The 12,459-nt window shown below is 41.2% G+C and overlaps 1 protein-coding gene across 1 annotated transcript in view; it reads left to right on the top strand.

The window, feature by feature from the left end:
* LOC137284810 (neuronal acetylcholine receptor subunit alpha-10-like) overlaps positions 1-12,459 on the top strand; it is a 163,017-nt gene that overhangs the window by 63,333 nt on the left and 87,225 nt on the right. The gene's annotated exons all lie outside the window — the stretch shown is intronic.

Below are 12,459 nucleotides of genomic sequence, written 5' to 3'. Positions count from 1 at the left end.
TACACTCTCAAGTAAACCTTTGACGCACTCTCGCGAACAATGGTGTGTATGTACACAGGTTCTTGAACTGCTATGATATTGTCAACTGACAAATATCATTGTATATCCCATTCATTAAATATTTGACTAAACGTTTTGAACCATGCAGTTTTTACTTATGTTTATTTATCAAGATGATGAAGCTTAGATAGACCCTCTATAAGTTATCAACAATGACATCATTCTGCAGCCATCTTCCGTTGGCTAATTCACACATCTACATATAGTTTACGTATTGTCGACGACAACCTTTTTTTACATCCATGTTAGCCTGGGTTGAGTAACTAGAAACATAACTGTTTATTGGAAGGTGAATGAGGAACTTCATATTGGTCTAGTGTAACCGTGTTGGTTAAATGTCAGAGCGCTGACTGGCAGACAAACGCATTGTTGCTGCCATTTTAGACTGACAAGCAGAACACTCTCGTGACCCTGTAGGTTTGTAGAGAGCCAAGCGAACATTCTTAATTTGGCCTGCCATTACCTGATGGCACACATTACGAGGAGAATGCCTGTCTGTCAAGCAGAGCACTTCTGGAAGCTACCAATCTCCCGTTTGCATCACACCAATCTCAATTCTTTGTTATTTGTGAAAGTGCAGTCTTTATATTATGTCAGTGTTGACAGAAGATTAATAACTGTGTTGATGGTATCCCTCCCACCACCATCACAAAATCCAACCACCACCACCCAACCACCCACGCAGTACACTACCACCATCCCCCAACAACCATTACTGGCACCTTCCCACCATCAACCCAGTACACTTACAACCACCCTCCAACCACCCTCCTAATACACCTAAAACCACACTCCAACCACCCTCCTAGTACACTTACAACCACCCGCCAACCACCCTCCCAGTACACCTACAACAACCCTCCGAGTACGCCTACAACCACCCTACAACCACCCCCCTAGTACCCCTTCCCACCATCCTCCCAGTACACCTGCATCCACCCTCCAACCAGCCCCCTAGTACCCATTCCCACCATCCTCCCAGTACACCTACAGCCACCCTGCAACCACCCTTCTAGTACCCCTCACCATTACATAGTTTTAACTGAGTGTTAAATGTGATGAAAATCTACAATGTTGGCACAACCGTTATGCCATCAATTCACACCCTTTACCCCTGTGAACAGTTGATGTCGATACCCTTCAGTCACTGCCCACAAATGTTCCTATATGCCATTCACTACTCCCAACTCAAGTCTCTACCTAGGATTCCACCCCAAACTACCTCGACATTCTGAAGTCATGCATTGTCTGCACCATCACCACATAGCCTACCCCGACAATGCCACGCCCATTGTGCACCCACATCCACTGCTACAGTTGGTGAATACCCAGTGATACATTTGGTAACTATGCAATACATAAATGGTCACTGACCCGGCTGGTAAATATTCACAGATTTAGTTGGTAAATAGCCTCTGAAACAGTTGGTAAACGGTCTCTGGTGAAGTTTCTAAATGTCCAGTAATAGGGTTAGTAAATACCCTCTGACACAGTTGGTAAATATACCCACTCACACAGTTGGTAAATACCCGCTCGTACATCTGGGACACATTCACATATGCAATTGGTAAATAAACAATGATCCAGATGGTAAATATTCACAGATGCAATTAGTAAATGGCCTTATGTACAGTTGGTAAGTATTCACAGATGTTCCTGGTAAAGACCGGCTGATACAACTGGTAAATATCTACTGGAACAGCGGGTACATTTCCACTGATACAGTTGCCGCAAACATTCCGATACAGCATGTGCTTTCTTCTAATACAACTGTTACACACCTATTCATTTAGTTGCCACGGACATTCTCACATAGCTGGTATATAGTAACCCATAAAACATGTGAATACCTTCCGATACACCAAGTGAATATCTTCCTATACATCCGATATATATCTACTGATACTGCAGATATATTTCTATCGATACAAGTACTACAAACATTCTAATATAGGTGGTTTATATCTACTTGTACAACATGTGAATATCTTGTGGTACGGCTGAGACATCGCTGCTGATAAAGGTGGTACATATATATTGAAACAGGAAGTGCATATGTTCTAGTACTCAGTAAGTAATATATCAGGTAAGTATCCATAAGTAAGTTTCAACCACTGACAGTACATACGTCATGTGTGACCCGGTATATGTTTGTCACCTTGAAAGAATACTTGCTCGTGTTACAAATACTAACCTTTTCACGCAAGCTGCTACCCCTTTCTCGAACATTGGTTTTATGACTGATTCTATTCTGACCATGCATATGGTATTCATAAACTATCTATCATATATGCATATGCTTCGCTTTTAGGCCGGTAGAATCGGTTTGGGTAGATTATCGGGACATGCTGATCTCTGGCATTGACTCCTGTTTACAAACGCATTGAGATAATGACTCCCTCCTCAAACTACCCCTAACGAGGCGGTGAGGTAGATATTCTCAACAGTTGAACCAGGGGAGTGATAATAGAGATCGATTGTACTAGACCCGACCCTAACTTAATTCTATACTGAAAAAATCTCCTGAATATTGGGTAAATGGTTTCATTAGGCTGTGTGATGGTGAGTTAAAACAGCCATAACTATCCTCCATTCTGTGACACCGGTCGCTCGTACAAGGCTCTCAGGTACCACTGGGTCAAGCGCGTCAGGGATACAGGTGTTTAAGTCCTGTTATTGGTCTTTGGTGGTGCTGATATCTCTGTAATGACGCCCTATTGCGTATGCCTATTACGCTGTAATTTACAAGATAGGTTTCATCAGCAACTTAAAGCCCGCTTAAAGAGCCCGTCTGGCCGCACGTTTATCTATACACACGTGTTGTCGGATGAAAGTGGTTTTATTCCAGTGTTGATGTTTCCGAACTACTAAAAAGGATTCAAGTTAGAGCTCAGCTGTGCTCGGCATAATTTAATCAGCATTGTCAGACGGAACCAGAAGTGCCATTCTTGGTGTATGATGACTGGAAATAGTGTTTCAGTATCTAAACACAGACAGGTGGACTGAGACGTGTCTTCTGCTGTGTTGCCATGGAGATATGGTGCTGTTTCATAGATACCAAATAGCTGTCGTGGGCTTGTGTGAATCTTAAGTTGACTCTTTGTAATTTTGGTAAAAGCTTTTGTTATTGATTTTGCTACAAAACGTTACAAGGTTGTTATGGACTGGGTGTGTATGTTGTCATGCCCCAGTCCCTGGCCCCAACGCCCAGTTACTTCCTAAAACCCCACCCCACCCGCCACCCCTAATCACGATGCTGGTGAGAGTTTTTATGCTGTTTTAGACACTTCATATTCAAGCTACGATCTCGCATAGTTTCCATCTGTCAGTGCACGGTTATTTTACAAATCCGATCCACTTATGAGTCGAATAATAAGTGATATCAAAAGAGGTTTACCATTTCTTCTGTGACAACATAGCGACATTAACCATTAGTCTGATTAAGCTGGTCCGTTGCAATGCGATCAGCGGCCAGCTTCAGCTTGTGCTGATAAATTCTAAGTTGAGCTACTCACCCCAGTTTCTCATTTTTTTCTTATGTGTTCACTTTTTTAATTCCTAGTTTTTTCTATTAAACCCCAGATCTCATTCATTCTCTTCCTCACTCAATCACTCTCTCACTTAAAACTGTCACTCTTGTTCTTTCTTTCGTTTTACCACCGCCGCCTGAAAGAATGATAAGAATGATTGATGGCGAGGGTTGATATTCAGATAACACGCTGACAGTAGCAACCGTGTCACGCGGAGCCACAAGATTCACCGACCCAGCTTTGATGTGATTCTAGCTTCAGAAACTTTTCACCTCGACGTTTCTGCGCGGAGTCACTAGTGCCTTTCAAGATCCACGTTGTCAGAGATACCAGATAAAGGCGTTATGTAAATCCTGCAAAGTGAATAATCGTTTTTGTGTTGGAGTTATGGGACTCATTGACACCATGGTCGATCACATAATATATGCTGTTAGAGATGCTGTCACAGGTCACAAATACTGTCACATACCATATTGTCACACAAATATATGTTTACACGCCACACTGTCGCGAAATATACAATCACACTTCAAACGGTGACGTCACGTCTAAGATGCACTCACTCTTCACTTCATAAAAACGTGCCACAGTGGTACCTAAATATACTTTCACAAACTACACCGTTCCACACAGTTAGTTACACACAATGCGGTTGCATACACAGTCACACACACGCTGTTACATTTACAGTCACACACACAGTGTTACATTTACAGCCCCACACACAGTGTTACATTTACAGCCCCACACACAGTGTTACCTTTACAGTCACACACACAGTGTTACATTTACAGCCCCACACACAGTGTTACATTTACAGCCCCACACACAGTGTTGCATTTACAGCCCCACACACAGTGTTACATTTACAGCCCCACACACAGTGTTGCATTTACAGCCCCACACACAGTGTTGCATTTACAGCCCCACACACAGTGTTGCATTTACATCCCCACACACAGTGTTGCATTTACAGCCCCACACACAGTGTTGCATTTACAGCCCCACACACAGTGTTGCATTTACAGCCCCACACACAGTGTTGCATTTACAGCCCCACACACAGTGTTGCATTTACAGCCCCACACACAGTGTTACATTTACAGCCCCACACACAGTGTTGCATTTACAGCCCCACACACAGTGTTGCATTTACAGCCCCACACACAGTGTTGCATTTACAGCCCCACACACAGTGTTGCATTTACAGTCACACATGTGGATGTTACACACACATTGCTACACATGACATTATTGTGCAAACATACAGTCACATTTCACACTGTTACACACACAGTCACACACTGCCACACATACAGTCACATATTTGGCTGTAGCGCACACATATTCATACTTCAATGTTATACACACAGTAACACACACTGTTACACATACACCTAGTCACACATGACAATATTGTGCAAATATATAATCACATTTTACACTGTTACACACACAGTGACATCTTTGGCTGTGACTTACACATAGTCACACATGGCATAATTGTGCAAACATACAATCACATATCACTTTGTCACAGACACAGACACACACGCTGCCACACATTCAGTCACCTATCTGGCTGTTGAGCAGAACACACAGTCACACATCACTGTTACAGAGGCAGTCTCACACACACTGTTACACATACAGTCACATATCTAATTGTTACACACATATAGTTACACATCACACTGTTACATACACATACATACAGTCAAAATGACAATGTTGTTCTAACTTGCAATCACATATCACACTGCTACACATAAAGTCACACGTTACATTTTCTCACACGTGGTCTCACATTACACTGTTATACACTCACATATCGTGCTTTGAACAAGGGTTTCGTGATTTTGGACTCCTGGTCTAGTACCTCCTCATTAGCTTATATAGAAATAGACTGGGCCATATGGTTAAAACCAGGCAAAAAGTATCATTTTTCGGAATCTAATAACATTTACAGAATAGCAAGGGATGGGTGGATTAAAACATTATATATAGATATTCTTTGGAAGAAGGCATGCTCTATTTCAGTTTACAATCAGCTTGACAAAGTTCGCATTTGTTAATTCCAATTTGAGCATGTTGCTTTATTAAATCAATCTTTTCCCAGAAACCGTTTAGTTAATTAAATCTTTTCACCTCTAATTCTCACCTCTAGACATTTAATATCTTTCAATCTCCACTTCCAAGATGAACATGTCCTGTTAACAAATTTATATCTTCTCAATAACCTTTAGGTTTCTTTCATCCCCTTTAATCTCTTTTAATGTCTACTTCTTTGTCTGAACTCGAGCAAGTTGTTTTATTAAATAGATCTTTTCTCTCTAACGTGTTAGTTTCGTTAATCACCTTTAAGCATTGCTTCTGGAAACTGTTTTCGGAAGGTGCAAGAAATCTAATGCAACAATTGAATTGAACTAAGTCTCCTTTCAAGCTGTATTTTTATGTTCTTTCTGTCCTGGAATCGTTGATGTTCAAAGTGGAACAGTTGATGTTCAAAGTGGTACTATTCATATTCCAAGTATCACAGCTGATGTCCTAAATGATACGGTTGAAGTTGAAAGTGGTACATGTCATACTGAAACTGATACGGTCTAGGCTTTATGTTATGCAATTTATGCTCTAGGTCGTACACTTCATGTTTGGAGTGGTTCAGTTAATGCTCTTAGCGGCACAGTTCATATACCGGGTGGTACATTTGATAATCTTAGTTGAACGTTGCAGCAGCTGTCATTCCCCATCCACTTTCAATGAAGGTGAACTGAAATTAACACCTATCAAATGAAGGCAATCAGATTGCTCTTGTCCTGTGCATGTCACGATTGCCCGTTTGGTACTTTCCCTTTGCAATTAATGTTCATTCAGACAGAAGTTCATCTTCAGATCTCTATGACAGTAGGGTAATGTGAAACTGTCCTTAAACATCCTCAGACCACTGCTCCACCCATAAACGGCCTACTTTGTGAAGCCTATAATAAATTCTTATTATCCTAGTCGGCCACCCAAAGTATGGATGTTCTCAGCCCGTGTTTAGATATACTCAATGGTCATGACAACAATTTGTGTGGCCAACCATGTAAGCCATGTAAACTGTGAAACTTCAGCCTGTTTTCGTACGTCGTGACCAGTACAAACCGACTTGAGAACCAGTCTTCTATAAAAATGCTGAAATCCTGGTTAACCAGGAATGGAAACTATTTCAAAGTTCAATTTCTTTTACCAAAGCACCAATAATTTCTCTCAGACTGCGTTGTTTATGTTTTACATGTTCGGAATGAGTGTAGCATTTCAACGTGATCAACATGTGTATGAGATTGATGAAATCCCTGGGCTGGAAGGGGCTCAGATTCCTTCAGAAAGGGTTTACAAGCTGATCTGTAATGTAATTGTCGCGGCCGCACTGGCTGCGAGTCCCAGCCTACCGTGGCTAACTTAGAAGTCCTATGTGATTGCCAGTGGTTCTAAATGTATTCATTTGATACCCCCAAAAGTACGTATTTGATAAATATGGCTTTGATAAAAGTGATTTTTATTAAGAACAAGTCCTCCGAAAAGATGTCGGTCTAACTAGTATTTCAGTTTATTAATATTTATGCAAATTTTAGTCAGTCATGATAATAAACGTTGCAGTGGAGTAACATGTGCGAAATTAACTGTCAATCAAATATAATCTCTCATCGTAATACAAATTATCGACCCATGATCTCATTTCTTCTTATTCGAGATATAAAAGCATATCTGTGATATGAGCTATCAGTCAGTTCCTGTAGTCACCCAATTGTAAGATGTTGTTAACATTGCAACATACTGCATGAGTTCTTAGCTATTAGCTAGTCAGACCCATTAATCTGACTGAATCATATCACATGTGACTTGTGATATGATGGATATTATTGTGGCAGATATATATTATGCTGTCGTACGAAAGGTTGAACATTGTTTTATGTGGTTGTTAAAATTCTTTTTCTTTCTCCTGTTTTTTTCTATCATTTAGTAAAATGAATTAAAACACAAACTGTGCCACCTCCTGTATTTCATTTTGCCATGCCCACGTTTAAGACTGACGATTGCTGTCTCCTTCAACGGATGAGACTAAAGTAAATAATAAGAAGACCAATGGATATGTGTTTTAATTACAACAAACATAGTCACTTATTTGTTTTTTTACGGTAAAGATATCATGACATAGGTAGCTTGTTTTGATCGGTGCTGTGTCTGCTTGTCATAAGCATTGAGTGAGTGAGTGAGTATGGTCTTACGCCGCCGTTAACAATATTCCATCAACATCATGGCGGGGCCACCAGAAATGGGCTTCGCATATTGTAACCATCGGCCCTGGCATGTGACATGAGTCAAATATATTCATAAATAATGTTCATAGTTTATGTTCCATAACTCTAGTCAGCAAAAGGATTAGAAAGAGTCTGAAAACATATTTCGCTTTGCATGGCGCACTGGGCAGGGTATTATCAGTCAGTTTAGTTTTCATGAACTATCAGCATCGTGTTGATGGTAACAAATGTTACATTAGCGATTCCACTATCATGAATGATAAAGAACAAATTCTAGAACATTTGGTGGATGAATGCTTTCTGGAATTCCAATCCATACTTTGAGGGTTAGGGTTCAAATCAAAGGCATGAGTTCATGAGTCATCTGTATGCAAACTTAAGTTTCAGCCTAAAGTTGTGTCGAAATTACACATTAATGGGCGAGTTCACGATGTCATGGAACCGTAGGGTGTCGGAGCATTCTACGGGCAGAAGTCATATACACAGAAAAATCTTCTATCGAGACTCTGCTCATTAGGAGTGAGTGTGTTCAGAAATGGGCTTCACATACTGATGCCCATATGGGGAATCGAACCCGGGTCATCTGCGTGACGAGCAAACACTTTAAGCATTATTAGTACTATTCAACCTTGCAACCTAGTTCAGGGTTAACGTTTACGTTTCAACATCATACCATAACCGCGAGTCTTTAAACAAATATGCTTCAATCTTAACGGTACATCCATATTGACAAGGTTTTATTACATTGTCGTGAAGCTGTATAGGTTATTGGAATATGAGCCGTCAGGTTGATGACGTCTAACAAGGAAAGTTATTCCGTTAGTACGAATCTAGTGGAACTGAAGCACATAGACTAAAGGTATGACGGATACGGTTGTCACGCGCAAGGACCGTATCTGAAAATAGTGTTGCTGTTTATGGACCGTTGCTATTACAAGCAACATTGTTTATGTGATAATGATCGTAAATAGGGTCACCGTATGATATATAATTACCGACTGTATGGCCCGTGTGGTTATATGTTGGCCAGGTATACGTCTAGTTAACATGTTAATGTTACCCATTGCCACAAGGTTGCCTGTTTTTGCAAAGAGCTGCAACAACATCATCTTCTAATGTTGGCTAGTTCTGAGACAATTGAACGGTTTGTTTTCCAGCTGTGAGAGGCGACTGAATTCTTGTCAAACATTACCGCCTCGTACATACCGTTTGCGTCATGCCCACCACGGTGACTGTGGTGATAAGCAAGAGCAAATATATCCTCAGTGATAAACAGTAGCATTTCATCATCATAAAAGACCCTCACTTTGTTCTGGACAAAGACTAACAGGAACACAAAGTGACAGTTAACTAGGAAGAGATTGTCTTATTTGCACAAAGCACGTTCTGGCTCTGCTCATGCCGCGTTCCAGTAATACCGACCCGTATATAGAAACACGTCCCTCCTTAAACTGAACATATAGTCCTGGATGCATTGTAAACAGATCCTAAACGCTAATTGAATTCTTTCTTATGCATAATGCAAACGACATCCAATTTGGGCAAAGCACAACTATTCAGGATAATAGGTGTATCTGATTCATAAACTAATGTTTCGCTCGGGAGATGGACTGACTCCCTCCAAGTTGTGCTCGGTATGGAGGAAGATCGATGTCTGCCCACTTCCAGGCAATTTGGCAGCTGACAAGAAGATTGGGAGGGTAATAATCAAGGGTGGAAAGGGCCATCATGGTCGGGTGGGCAATGATAACTAGTGGGCTTTTCAAAAATGTTCGGATGTATCCCAGTGGTGTCCATGGTGATATGGCACAGATTGGGAGTGGTCATGGAGGGATGTTTTCTTTTTAACTTGAACAGATAAGTGAAGTCTTGGTGGGGATGATGTTCCATACAGGTTTGGTAGCGACTGAGATGAAGTGATGCATCTGTGTACCCGACCTTTCACTAAAGAGTATCCCACAGTTTAAAATTACATCCCTCAGATTAATTATTCATCCATCTACCCCAATGCCAAGGACCGTCAAGAGGGACAGATATGGAAGGGGCTATAAATCACGGCAGTAACAGTCTCATATCCGAGCTGATATCAACGTAACGATGTTGCACCGGTCTCCGTAGCATGGCGAGCAGTTAATGAGGTGTACATCACACACTGAGCACTACAGCCAAATCTTGTCAAAAGCTATATGCAATCATTGCCGGGCGTTTTTGTACGTCAGCTTTACGCCATTTCCAGAGAAGCGTAAAAGTTGATGTAATAGATCGTCCTTTTGAGTTGTGTGATAAGCCCAACATATATCAGCCGACACGACAACGCGGGCAGTACATAAATATTCAGTTATCTAAATATTTCCATTCGCCTAACTGCCTCCGATTCGTTTTAGCTTTGCATATTTACACACCCGATTCGACACACTGCCTTGTAAATTTACTTCTCCGATAAGAAGGATTATATTTTATATTGCGATTCATTGTATGGAATGTTGCGGAGGCTCACCTAACCACACAAATGCCATTTGCCCATCTTTCACAGCGCTTGGAGGAAGGAGGGACGATGATCATTCAAGCTAGAGCAGTGAATTATTGTAGCTCAAAGCATCTACCAACAGCTGCTGTCAACTCATTATCGTCGCGTAAATAAACTAGAATACGATTTCCATCAGAAATTAGAAATAGAAAACTCAATTCCTGAAACGCAAGAATTCCGACGTCTATCATCGAAAGACGCATAACGGGCGGCCACTGTAGACGGTGCGGAGACTGCGGCATGCGTGTGTGACATTGTACGACGTTCTGGCGGAGGACTCTGTTCAACTCAGCATCATCCATTTTCACTGATGCTCAACAACGCACCGGAAACTGACCAGGGGCTAAATGACCTTGATGACTTTGTTCATTTACTTTTTCTGGCTGGCTTTGTCCTCCGTGTTTTGCCGACGGATCATCAGCATGTCATTTAGCACCCTCGACGTCTTCTCGACCTTCTGTGGAAACGTTCCACGCCGATGCTAATTACAATAAGAGCGTTCTTCGTGTTAGCCACATCCACAGCCATAGCATTACTACACCCACCACAAGGTCGTATGCACAAGTGGAATACAGAAACACATGTTGCATGAGCAGGGGAACAGTGTGGACTCAAATGTCACACTGCCCTATTTCCGCCGGTACGGGCGTCACGATTGATCGAACCAACGATAAGTGCTATTGTAAACACATTGGTTAGCTTAAACAGCATCAAGCTATTATTGCTATTAAATATTGAGATTATGGCAAGGCTTAATAAAATTAAAAACGTGGTGTTAATCATATTGATGCTTTTCAATTCTTTTGGGGAAAAGAAACATTTTTAGTGATAGGCAGTTTCTAACCCAGATGAGGAATATATTTCAGTCAATAATCAGAGGTCTCTGAGCTGGCTTACTACCTCCGAAGCTAGGGCTTGAGGTTACCGTACCTACCCTGGTGTCTTATAGTCTGGTTCATAATTATTGAGAATTTTTCTTCTTACTTTGAGCTACCCTAACACCTCAACCGATTCACTGATACTTAAAACTAAGAAATGGTATAAGGGAGGTAACTCATCTTGGCCTACTGAGTATAGTACAATTAGAGTTACCTCCCCTGAATTTGTAGCAGACGTCATTTTCCTCAGCACTGTCAACAATGTCTGCTGAAGATAAAAGAAGGTTGATTTTTGAGTTGTATAATCAAGGAATTGATGATGTAAATACATTGGCAGAGAGAACAGGAACTCCTCTTTCTACTGTGTATAGGATTAGGAAGAATTTTAAAGAGGGAAAGGATTTTGAGCACCAGAAAGGAGCAGGGAGACCCAGAAAATTGGACTTCTCAGATCGCGCCCGGCTGGGAATTTTAGCGTCTAAAAAGCAAAGGGCAAGCATCTCCAACATCAGGTATAAAATGATAGAAAGGGGATCAACAGTTGTATCAAAATCTACAGTTAGAAGAAATTTGATTGATCTTGGATGGGAGAAAAAGACTGGAATTCCTTCTCCTCTCATGAAACAAGAACATAAAGACAGGCGTGTTGAGTGGTGTTTGGCACATGAAAACTTTGACTGGGAAAATGTGATTTTTACTGATGAAAGCTCAATATGGGTATATCCCAATAATGTGAAAATATGGACAAAGTCTGCGTCAGCACCGTTGTATCGACGACCTAAATACAGCCCAAAGTTTCATGTATGGGGAGGGATATCCTTATTAGGAACGACCCCGCTGTGTGTGTTTGAGGGAAATCTGACAAGTCAACGCTACACTAACATATTAGATAATTTTCTCCTTCCAAGTGCACATGTGTTTTATGGAAATGACTGGATTTTGCAGCAAGATAATGATCCTAAACACACCGCAAAACATGTCAAGCAGTGGTTTCAGGAGAAAAATGTGACTGCATTACCATTTCCTGCATATAGTCCTGACTTAAATCCCATTGAGAACATTTGGGGGATGATGAAGGAATGTGTGAATCAAAAGGGGTTGACAAAAATTAAAGACATGAAGAGAGAAGTGGTCCGATACTGGGACAGCATAACTCACGAGAC

This window comes from Haliotis asinina, chromosome 5 (assembly GCF_037392515.1).
Source record: "Haliotis asinina isolate JCU_RB_2024 chromosome 5, JCU_Hal_asi_v2, whole genome shotgun sequence".
Lineage (NCBI taxonomy): Eukaryota > Metazoa > Mollusca > Gastropoda > Lepetellida > Haliotidae > Haliotis > Haliotis asinina.
The sequence above is the reverse complement of the archived record's forward strand: the minus strand, read 5'-3'. Positions and strand labels throughout refer to the sequence as shown.